The sequence below is a fragment of the Oryza glaberrima genome, chromosome 2 (genome assembly GCF_000147395.1).
Source record: "Oryza glaberrima chromosome 2, OglaRS2, whole genome shotgun sequence".
Classification (NCBI taxonomy): Eukaryota; Viridiplantae; Streptophyta; class Magnoliopsida; order Poales; family Poaceae; genus Oryza; species Oryza glaberrima.
In genome coordinates this window covers 7,837,764-7,847,870 of record NC_068327.1, presented here as the reverse complement: position 1 = coordinate 7,847,870, position 10,107 = coordinate 7,837,764, and the positions used below count along the sequence as shown (strand labels likewise).

At 46.8% G+C, this 10,107-nt stretch overlaps 1 pseudogene; it reads left to right on the top strand.

Moving 5' to 3' along the window:
* The first annotated feature begins 217 nt into the window (after positions 1 to 217).
* Positions 218 to 1,312, top strand: LOC127761859 (uncharacterized; annotated as a pseudogene).
* The last annotated feature ends 8,795 nt before the right edge of the window (positions 1,313 to 10,107 follow it).

Here is a 10,107-nt window from a genome sequence, read left to right as displayed (position 1 = left end):
GTAGCCCCGCCGTCGGGCTCGTGCCTGCTCGGGGCTCGCGCCCCGACGCCCTCACCTGGGGCGAATTCTAGGCGGAGACGGAGCGCCTCCTCCGGGGGCTGGTGCTCGCAGCGTAGGCCGTGAGGTCGAGGAGGCCAGGGCGGCAACGTCGTCGGCAAACCAGCGTGCTGAGCAGCTGGCACGCGACCTGGCAGAGGCCCGAGAGGACCTCCTGAAGATGAGGGAGTTGGTGGCCGGCAACGAGAGGCAACGACAAGGACTCGAGCACCGGATGTTGGAGCTCGAGAACAACTTGTCAGAGATCCACAGGTCGCTGCGGAAATCATACACCGGCCTGCACCAACTCACCGGGGAGTGCGACGTTACGACCACCATCCCGGCGCATCCAGTCGAGTTCTCGCTGACGTCGTCTCTTGCGGAGCTGGCCACGGCAATGGACGAGATCCCCTCCAAACCTGCGGCCAGGATCGGCGAGGAGACGTCCAACGGGATCTATACCAGGGCGTGCCACGTCCTCGCGTGCGTGAAGCTGGCGCACCCTGATCTAGACCTTAAAGAGACTTTGGATCAGGGGGCCGCCAATGACACGGGCAAGGGCGTGATGGAGGAGGTCGGTGACTTGGGGGAGTCCGTCCTCCCCCTTTTTGAAGAGTAGGGCTTTTGTCTCCCTTGTACCCCTTAATCATCATGCTGTAAAACTCTCTGTGGGTCTGAACTATTTTTTTCCTTATAGTTGATTCCCTTGTTTTCTTAGCATGTGATTCCAGGTACTTTGTTGTCGTTGTAGATATGTCAATGTCGAGGATGTCCCGCAGCGCGCACAGCCTAATAGGCCGGTGATCGTGCCGATGCTTCCGCTCGAGCCGTTCGCGCCGCGGGAGGAGGTTAGTCAAAGTCCGTCCACGGAGGCGAATGTGGCGATGACTTCCCTAGGTTTTTCTCTTCTCTTCCCCCATTTTGCTTTGTACGGATTGACTTAATTTGTTGTGTTCTCGGGGGAGAACCACAACCTAACTTAGTCCTTTCCGTGCTGGGCAGACCTCGAGAACGCGTTGGCTGAGCGAGATCGTCGAATCCAGTATTGGAGGACGAAACTCGAAGCGGCCGAACTCGAGAGAACCATGGTGGAAGTGAAGAAGGACCAGGCCGTGGAGGCCCTCCGAGGTCTTGAGGTGTGGTTCAGCTCGTACCTTAAGAGCTGCTGCACGGTGATGGCGGGAGTCTGCAAGTAGCTTCGAGTTCCTCGCGAAGATCCCGAGGAATCAGCGGCCGAGTACATCTCGTGGTTGAACGGAGCTTGTGCATAGCTTGAAGGCGCGGCCAACGTATCGACGAGGCCTTGAAGCAGGAGTGTCGTCGATCAAGCCGGTACGCCGGAGGGCATGTGCTGGCCTACATCCGAGATCACCGCCCGCGGCTGGACCTCGAGTTCCTTCGTGGCGGGTTCTCACGTTCTCGGAGGACTCCCAGAGAGATCGATGGTCCTGCGCAGTCAATGGCGAGTATTTATAACTTGTAAGAAATCCTTGTCGAAATAGAAATGAAATCTATCTAACTAAGTTTTCTTACTCTGGACATGTTGTGTATGAGTGTCTTCTCACTTTGCGACTTCGATCAGTCACTTGAGCCATACACTCTCCCTAGCCCCCAGCCTTGTCGTCGGAGAAATGTTCTCGGAGGATAAGGCACCTGGACCCTGTTGACGAAAAACACGAGGCCTGGGAGATTTGCTTAACTCCAGTGCAGGTCCAAAACTGGCATTCGGGTATGCTAGCGTGCTAGTTGATTTGATCCTGCAATCAACAAGAAAGGAAGACAAAGAAACCGTACTTAAATCCATAAATGATAGCCGATCGGCTAAGTGCTGATGACATATCATTTATCTCTAGGCCGATGTCATGTGAGCATCGATCGGCAGTCATTAATAAGTAAGAAAGGACTAGATTTGCCCGATCGGCTGTAGATATTGACAATATATAATCCTTATGTTGATATATACTTAAATCAAGTGATTGGGATAGATCGGTCGCCATGCCGAGACAGTATAAATCACTTAGATCGAAATATATGTTAACAACAAGATTATATATGTTCATAACATAGCCGATCAGATAGATCTAGCATATATCGGCTAATACTCCAATACCACTCTATATTAAGATATTAAAGCAAAATAAAATATACCAAACAGAAGCCTAATATACTTAAAAGCAACAAGATCTTAACATAAAGGGCAGATTTAACATGTCAAATAAGCATATAAAATAAATGTAGTTAAAACAGGTAAGATCGGCTGAAACTCCGATACTACCCTAATCGGCAACCAAAAGACAGGATAGAGATTGGAATTCTAAGCACGACTTAATAGATCAAACTCATCTGATGCAGCATTAAGTATGAAAAGAAGAACAATGTCTAGACAATCAAGTCGCTGGATGTTTCATAGAGTGGTGGATATCTCATATAATCCAACCTAACGTCGCTATCTACCTAATCGGCTGTTTTCCATTAACAGATGTTAGCCGATTGTAGGTTAGATGACGATATTATCAGAGATTATGTAAGATATATGATAACTAGACGAATTACATAAACGAGATTAGAGTGTCATAAAGATGGAAGCACTAATTCCGAGAACGCAAGCCGTCATAAAAAGTTTTACCTCTTGTTGAAGATCAAAACCGATGCAGCTTAACCCGAAAGCAAGAACTCGGCGAAATAAAACAAAAGCAAAAAGGGTGGCGATGCGCCGAAATTGTATTGAACGTGTATTAATTGATTACATGAGTTTCGGGCCTATTTATACCCGAGAATTACAAAATATGTCCATACCGGACACGACTCTTATCTCTAACAAACTCTAAGATACCACAAGTCTTTGCGGCAGACTTTTGCCCAAGCATATCTCTAGAGAAATTACATAAACTGTCCTACTTAATTGATACAATTGCCTTCTCAGGACTCTATCTATGCGTGGCAATCATCTTGAAGCACCTCAACCAAACCCGATGTCGTACACCAAGTCGTATTGTCGGAATCGGCTGCATCACCTAACCAAGTCTAACTCCAACTCAGCCGATCCAATCGTAGCCGATCCGGACTTCAGCCGATACTTACTCTGTTTCCGCGACAATCTTCATCTTCAATCCCGCTTCAATCTAGTCTTCATCTCCGATACTGATATTACCAAATTTGGTCGTTAAACACATGCCCCCCAAGTCCGGAATATTCGGTAATGTTTCGGATTTGCCGCATATCAACTCCGAGCAAGTTTCGCACTCCGCCGTTTTTCGACCTTTATCCCTAGTGCTTTAAATACTAATAACCGCCGCCCTGAAAAATCTTTACCCTGTTACTTCCGTTTTCACCGCCGAAGCCAACCTTGTCCTCTTCTTCTCCGGAGATTTCCCCGACGCACAAGGCGGTCCCCAGGCGACTTCATCTCCAACCAGATCTCCGCCTGCGACGATGTCTTCTTCCGCCAGCCCGTCTGCCGCGCCGTCAGCTGAGTACGCTGAGGTAAGTTCCCATCGGCTAGATCACCCTCTTTTGCAGTAGATTGGTTTTCTCTTATCTTATCTTGTTTTCTTCTTCTCTATTCTTGTTTATACCTGTAGCACCTGTCCAATCTGGTAGCAATTCCAAGCTTGTCGCATGAAAACCACTATTTTCTTGGTCCGATCGGCAATCTCGACCCCACTGAATTCATCATCGCTGAAACCAATAGAATTCCCTTTAGATTGGCCAACCCTAATCTAGGTCATTGGAAAAATACCTTCAAGTCTTGGCCATCTCTTGAGAAAACTTCCCCTGAGAAGAGCTAGGCTACGTGGTACAAGCGTGTTTTGTCTAGCAAGCAGACACACTGGGATGAAATCAGGATCAGCCAAGCACTTGCCCTCACCATAGCAAATTCAGCTAAGGACAAACCCTTAATGGCCGCTGCCACATATTTCTGGTCCAACACCATCAACGCCTTTCTGTTCAACCAAGGGCCGATGACCCCAACATTGATCGACATCACCATGATTACTGGATTAGATGTAACCTCATCGGCTAACCCTATGAGCTTGAACACCAAGAACCAATTCGACTTTAGGACCAAAAGCATAGGTGGTTGGTCTTGCTATGTGGCGGCATATATGGGCAAAGGGCCAGTCACCTCTCGAGAGCATGTAGCCTTTCTACTGATGTGGCTAGAGAAATTTCTCTTCTGTGGATCAAGCTGTGGCCCCACAACCAACTGGCAATTTCTAGCCGAAGACCTAGAAACAAAGAGACAATTCCCCTTAGGCAAAATTCTCCTCGACTATCTGTACCAAATGTTGAACAATGCATCAGCCAAGATAGCTATCGGCTCAGTGGTTGGAGCAGGTGGACCATGGTGGCTATTGCAAACTTGGTTAAATCTAGTAGTCATGAAAGCTGTCAATCGGCCATCTGTGACAGAAGCTGAATTTCCAAGATTAGAGCTAATTACAGACGATGATGGAGAAAAGCGCACCCACCACAGATGTATGTCCTATGGAGAGTATGCAACTACACCAGCCGATGCTGGAGCAAAGTTATCGGCCGAGCTGCTCAAGGACTGGTTCTGCAGCTTTTATGAGGGCTTTCAGAAAGATGCTCGTATTAGGTTCTTTTATGAGAATTCAGCCGATTTGGATCTCCCATCAGACTTCAGGTTCGAAGACATTAATCATGAAAGATATCAAAAGTCTAGGGAAGTTTTCTCGGCTGCAATCAGCCCATGTATCCTTCCTGTCGGCATTCACCAAGGGAGAAACATCCATGCCTCCTATGAATTCTATCATCCGATGAGTTCTGCCAGACAGTTTGGGATGGGTCAACTACCAATCGGTTTATTCTTTGCCGATAAAATCCAATGCCGAGGGGAAATCTCATCAACTTTGATGATGGATCGGCTGCTCAATCTCCAAGGACCTCCTCTGGGCAGCATTGAGAACATAGAGCTAGAAAAGTTCAGGAGCGGGGCATTTGACAGATGGTGGGGTGAATGGAAACTACATCTGTTCCACCAATCAGCTTCTATGTACATGACAGATCTCTTTGCTGATGTTATCCCTCAGGTACACCTCGACTTTATTAATTTTGCCTGAATAATTGTCAGTCGATTCATGTCTTGACTAATCTTCTCTTCTGTCTTGCAGACAACACAATCCTCTCCTCCTCATCAGAGAAACAGCGGCAAAGATATAGACTATGCCCCTGGCCTTATTCCAAATGGAGGTGGACCATCTCCCCCCTGTCATCGGCTACCATGCCCCCAAGACCTCAAATCTGCTCCAAGGGTTAATTAGAGAACTAGCTGATGTCGGTAAAAAGAGGAGAACCAGGTCATCGGCTATGGACACATCGGCTCCGGCTACTAAGAAGAAGGCCAAGAAGGACTCCAAACGAGCCGACGACTTGCCTGCATTAGATCCATCCATCGAGCAAGCTCTGGACAAAGAAGAGATCGAAGATGATGTTGACCAAGCTGCAGCCGAATTGAGCGATCCAGGAGAAAGAACACCATCAGTTTCACCTAAGCAAACTCCTCCAACTTCCGCTGCTCCAGCTCATTTCTCATGGGTAAGCTATTTATCTTGATCGTCTGTCACACCCTAAAAATCCTAAATATATAAATTGTTGTTTAATTGGAATTATTAGAAATGATTTTAAAAGCCTAGAAGAGAAGATCTAATTTTAAATAATAAATTCCAATATAAAATGGGGCCAGACAAAATTTCATTAAATACTTTGCTTGATTCTATAATTCCTGGATTTTTCTGGGATTTATTTGAGCTAAGGAAGTATTTTTAATAAATAGAATTGCATTTCATGAATAATTTAAATTGGAAAAAGTTTTAAAAAGTCTCTTTTGGCTTTGGGCCGAAAGTCGGCCCAAAACCCTCTCTCTCTCTCTCGGCCCAAGCCGGCCCAGTCCGCAGCCGAGCCGCCGCTCGCGCGCGCGCTCCCGCTCGCTGACAGGTGGGGCCCACCTGTCAGGTCTTCGTCCTCCTCGCGCCGCCGCCGCCCGAAACCCTAGCGTCGCGCCGCCAGCGTCTCCTTCCAAATCCGGCCGATCCTTTCCGTTTCCGATGAAATCGATAGAGGGGAAATGATCTTCTCGATCTCCTCTATCTTTTCTCTTTTGGAATCATCGGCTAAAATCGCTTTGGAAATTCGTGGATTCGAGGTCGAATCGGATCGGTCTCTCTCCTCCGAACCCTAGACTTTCCTTCTCGTCGCCGGCCGCCGTGGGCCTTCGCCTCCGTGTCCTTGCCCCTATAAAAGGATCCCCGGTGTCTCCGCTACCCGTCGCCACCCTCGCCTTCGCCTCTCGTCGCCGGTAGAGCTCTAGCACCATGTAGCTTAGCGCCGCCGTCGCCGCCGTCGCTCCAGCCGTGCGCCGCCATCGCTCCGGTCGTCGCCGTCGCTCGGGAAGGCCGCCGTCGTGGTCGCCGTCGCGTCGCCGTCCTTGTCCGCCCCTCCGTCGTCGCCGTAGACCGCCGGAGCACCGTCGCCGTCGTCAAGCCGAAGGTCGCCGCCGCTTCTTCTTCGCCGCTGTCGCCGTCCGTTGTTCTTCCGCCGCTTCTTTGGTCACCGGTGAGTTCGCCGTGCCGTCCGCTACCCGTAGGTGCTCTTCGTTCGCGCCGCCGCGCCGTCGTTCGCCGGCGAGCTTGCGCGCCCGAGCCACCGCCGGAGATGACGTCATCGCCGACGTCATCGATGCCGTCCGCCGTGGTCCGGCCGTGGACCGGTCGATCTCGGCCGTTCGTTTTGGATGGATCGATCTCGGCCGTCCAATCTCGTGAACCGTCGCCGTGCACCCGGTCCACCGCAAACCCTAGCCACTGATGCAATAAATCCTCTTTTCCTTTTCAAAAATAATTCATTATTGCGTCATAATTCAATTAAAATCCATATAAGTGTTTTAGTCCGATTTAATCTTTAAAAATTCATAACTAATTCATCTTAGCTCGGATTTAGTTGGTTCAAGTCTCTAAATTTTTCTAAAATTGAGATCTACATGTTAAAAATATCCACATGTACTGTTCATGCTTGTTTATGTGCTGTTTTGGTGTTTTGCTCTTTTCTGTTTAGATTCCGACGTTTTCGGAGAGTCTGTTTTCGCAGGAGAAGAATTTGAGGAGTTCCGAGGCCAGCAAGGCAAGTCACACAGATCCCAAACAACCCTTTGAGCATGTTGATCCCGTTTAAAGCTATTATTTCTATTCAACTATTGCAATTATTTTCGAATGTCATTGGGTGGAATTAACCTATTGTTTGTTATAGCCCTTTTGTTCTTTATTACTTTATTCCTTGATACCTTGGGTTATTATAAATTGACTAGTTGAGCTTTATATATCGGTTCAGCTAGATATTAGATGTGATTGCTTAGCCATGCTTAGAAACATTAGCACACTTTTGGGATAACTTATGACTCACTATTATTTAATGATGGCTTAATGATAACTCATGATGGTTAATCATGATTGGTTAATTAATTAATTTGCCAACTAAAACCTAATAATGGTGGGTTGTGAGCACATGGTTTTGCTGGTCGTGCTCATGACAATTAAGGACCGGTTCACGAGTTTCGGTTGTGAAACATTAACCGTGCCAACCACAAGCCAGCGTGGGCAACGGCTTTACCTTTTGTATAGCATGGTTCATTGCAGGGCACCAGACTGAGAAGTGGCGGAGATAAGCCCACGGGGGTCGCTGGGGAGTCCATGCCTTGTTTATAAGGGGGTGATTATGATCTAGGAACGGTGCGCTGTGGTGGATTGTATTGTGCGAGGGGTACTGTCACAGCTCCTTTCTGAGGTACCGTGGTGGTATCAAGGCACATGGTGACATGTCATGGGGCTGTGTCTTGTGGGTACAGTGGTACACCTCTGGTCAGAGTAAAACTATTCGAATAGCCGTGCCCGCGGTTATGGGCGGGTCTAACAATGTCTTTCGTGATTAGTCTCTCACCTCTCATCATAATAAAAGATACTATGACTGGTAATAATTTGATTAGCTCCTGGTTTGGAATGGTATATTCCTGGTTGGGAGATAGAACTGTGCAGCCGGGATGGTTGTTCAGAATGGTTGGGCCTATGCAACAGGGTATGTTGTATAGCGTTGGATTAATATTGTTTAATTATTACTTAACTGTTTTATTAAATTCTGAAATGTTTATTAAATGCTGTTTATGCAAATGAAACCCTACTATGCCATCCTTTGTTATCCTGTGCACTTGCATAATTGCTGCGTGGCTTGCTGAGTATGTCATATACTCACCTTGCAATCATTCATCAGAGGAGGAGTTCTACAGTGATGCTGATGGTGTGGAGGATTAGGTGTAGCCCTGGTCAAGCTGCCTGTGGAGTGGAGTCGTCTGCGCTGTTTATCTTTTTTTTTTCCGCTGCTTAGATCTTTATTGATTGAGAGGAACTATCTACCTCTGTAATGACATTTTATTCGCTTATTAATTAGAGTAATAATTGTACTCTATTAGCAATTTGTTATTGTGTGCTTCGGCTGATTCCTGGACGAGGGTTCACACACATGTAAGCGTTTGGAATTTTGGATAGAAATTCTGGGCGTGACAAGTTGGTATCAGAGCCTCCTTGACCCTAGGTTATACCCAATGGTTACCCATAGAAGCCCTCTAAAAATATTGGAAAAATAGAACTGTTCTCCTCTCTTTCTCTTTTAATTAAACCAAACAAATGGCACATGCAGTTTATAATTCCTTTAATTGTTCTCATTTAAAAATTTATTTATTATTATTCCTGCGTTATTAGTACCGAACATCTATTACTGTACTAATGGCTCATTGGCCAGCAAAAGTTTTACAACATTGTTTAATCTTGCTGCAATGAAATAAATTTAGCATATTGATTTTATAACTTTCTTTTATTTTATTTCTTTTGAAACTTGTTGTTCAAAAGTGCAAAATTTGTGATCTTGTTTCCAACTTATCTTGCAAGCTTGGCTTATTTACTTATCTTTTACTTTGATTTTCTAAATTTATTCAAATTAATCCAAAAACTTGTGCTATTAATTGGACAAACGTCTTAACTCCCTCCTTTCACTTGTCTTTAGATGCCGCGCTACAAGCCTGAGTACTTGTTTGGTGTTGAGGGATTTTTCCAGGAGTTGCGTACGATGTCCTTTGCCATAGGATTTGGGACTGCCCCTATGTATGCCCAGATTCCTCATGATCGGGATGAAGAGAAGTGTCGAGTCAAAGTCACCTTGAACAGTAATAGTGAAGATATCCCATCAGTGATGTTCGAAGCTGGAGGAGGAAATTATATTCATGCATGTCAGGAGGTGGCAAGGATCGCCATAGGAGAGCTCCGCGATCGCTACAGTGATCAGTTGGCCGACACTGAGTATCGCTACCATCCTCGCCAACCCCAGGGAAGTGACCGTGGCAGCTACCTTGAGACTGAGGGAATTGAGAATGATGCTACCACAAGGCATCTGGTTGAGATGCTGTGGGCTATGGATGAGACCCGCGCGGAGGTTGTGCTAGCAGCTCAAGATCGTGAAGACCGGAATCGCGGTAAGATTTGCAAGCTAGAAGACAAGGTGGATCGTTTGGAGAAGGAACTAGCCGCATTGAAGGGAGAAGCACCGCCGCAGAAGGCCAGGGTTCGTCTTACCGCAAGGAAGAGAGCTCTATTCATCCCTCGCTACCAATTGGCGCCAAAGGTCCGTGTGGTGGAGAAAGAAGTTACCCCAGCCCTAGCAGATCCTCCGGTCGTCAATGTAAGTGATGATGAAGGAGAAGAATCGAAGCGCACCCATTCAAAGGTCGAGTGGGGAGCCACTCAAGATGATGAAGACGAGCCGAACGAGCCTTCAATCAACTCCGATGCCCGGAAGACCTAGAGTTCCTTGTCAAGCCGTTGTCCTAGGTCGTTGTGTTAGTTTGCTTGTTTTAAGTTTGGTTGTGTGTGTGGGTTCTGCATGTGGTTTACATCAGTGATGGGATGTAAGTGCATGCGTTTGTTTGCTTTCGAGTGTTAGGTAGTTGGTGAGTTTAGTGGTGTGAGAGTCTTCAGTTTTGTAATAATGAAACTCAGTTAAGATCAATAA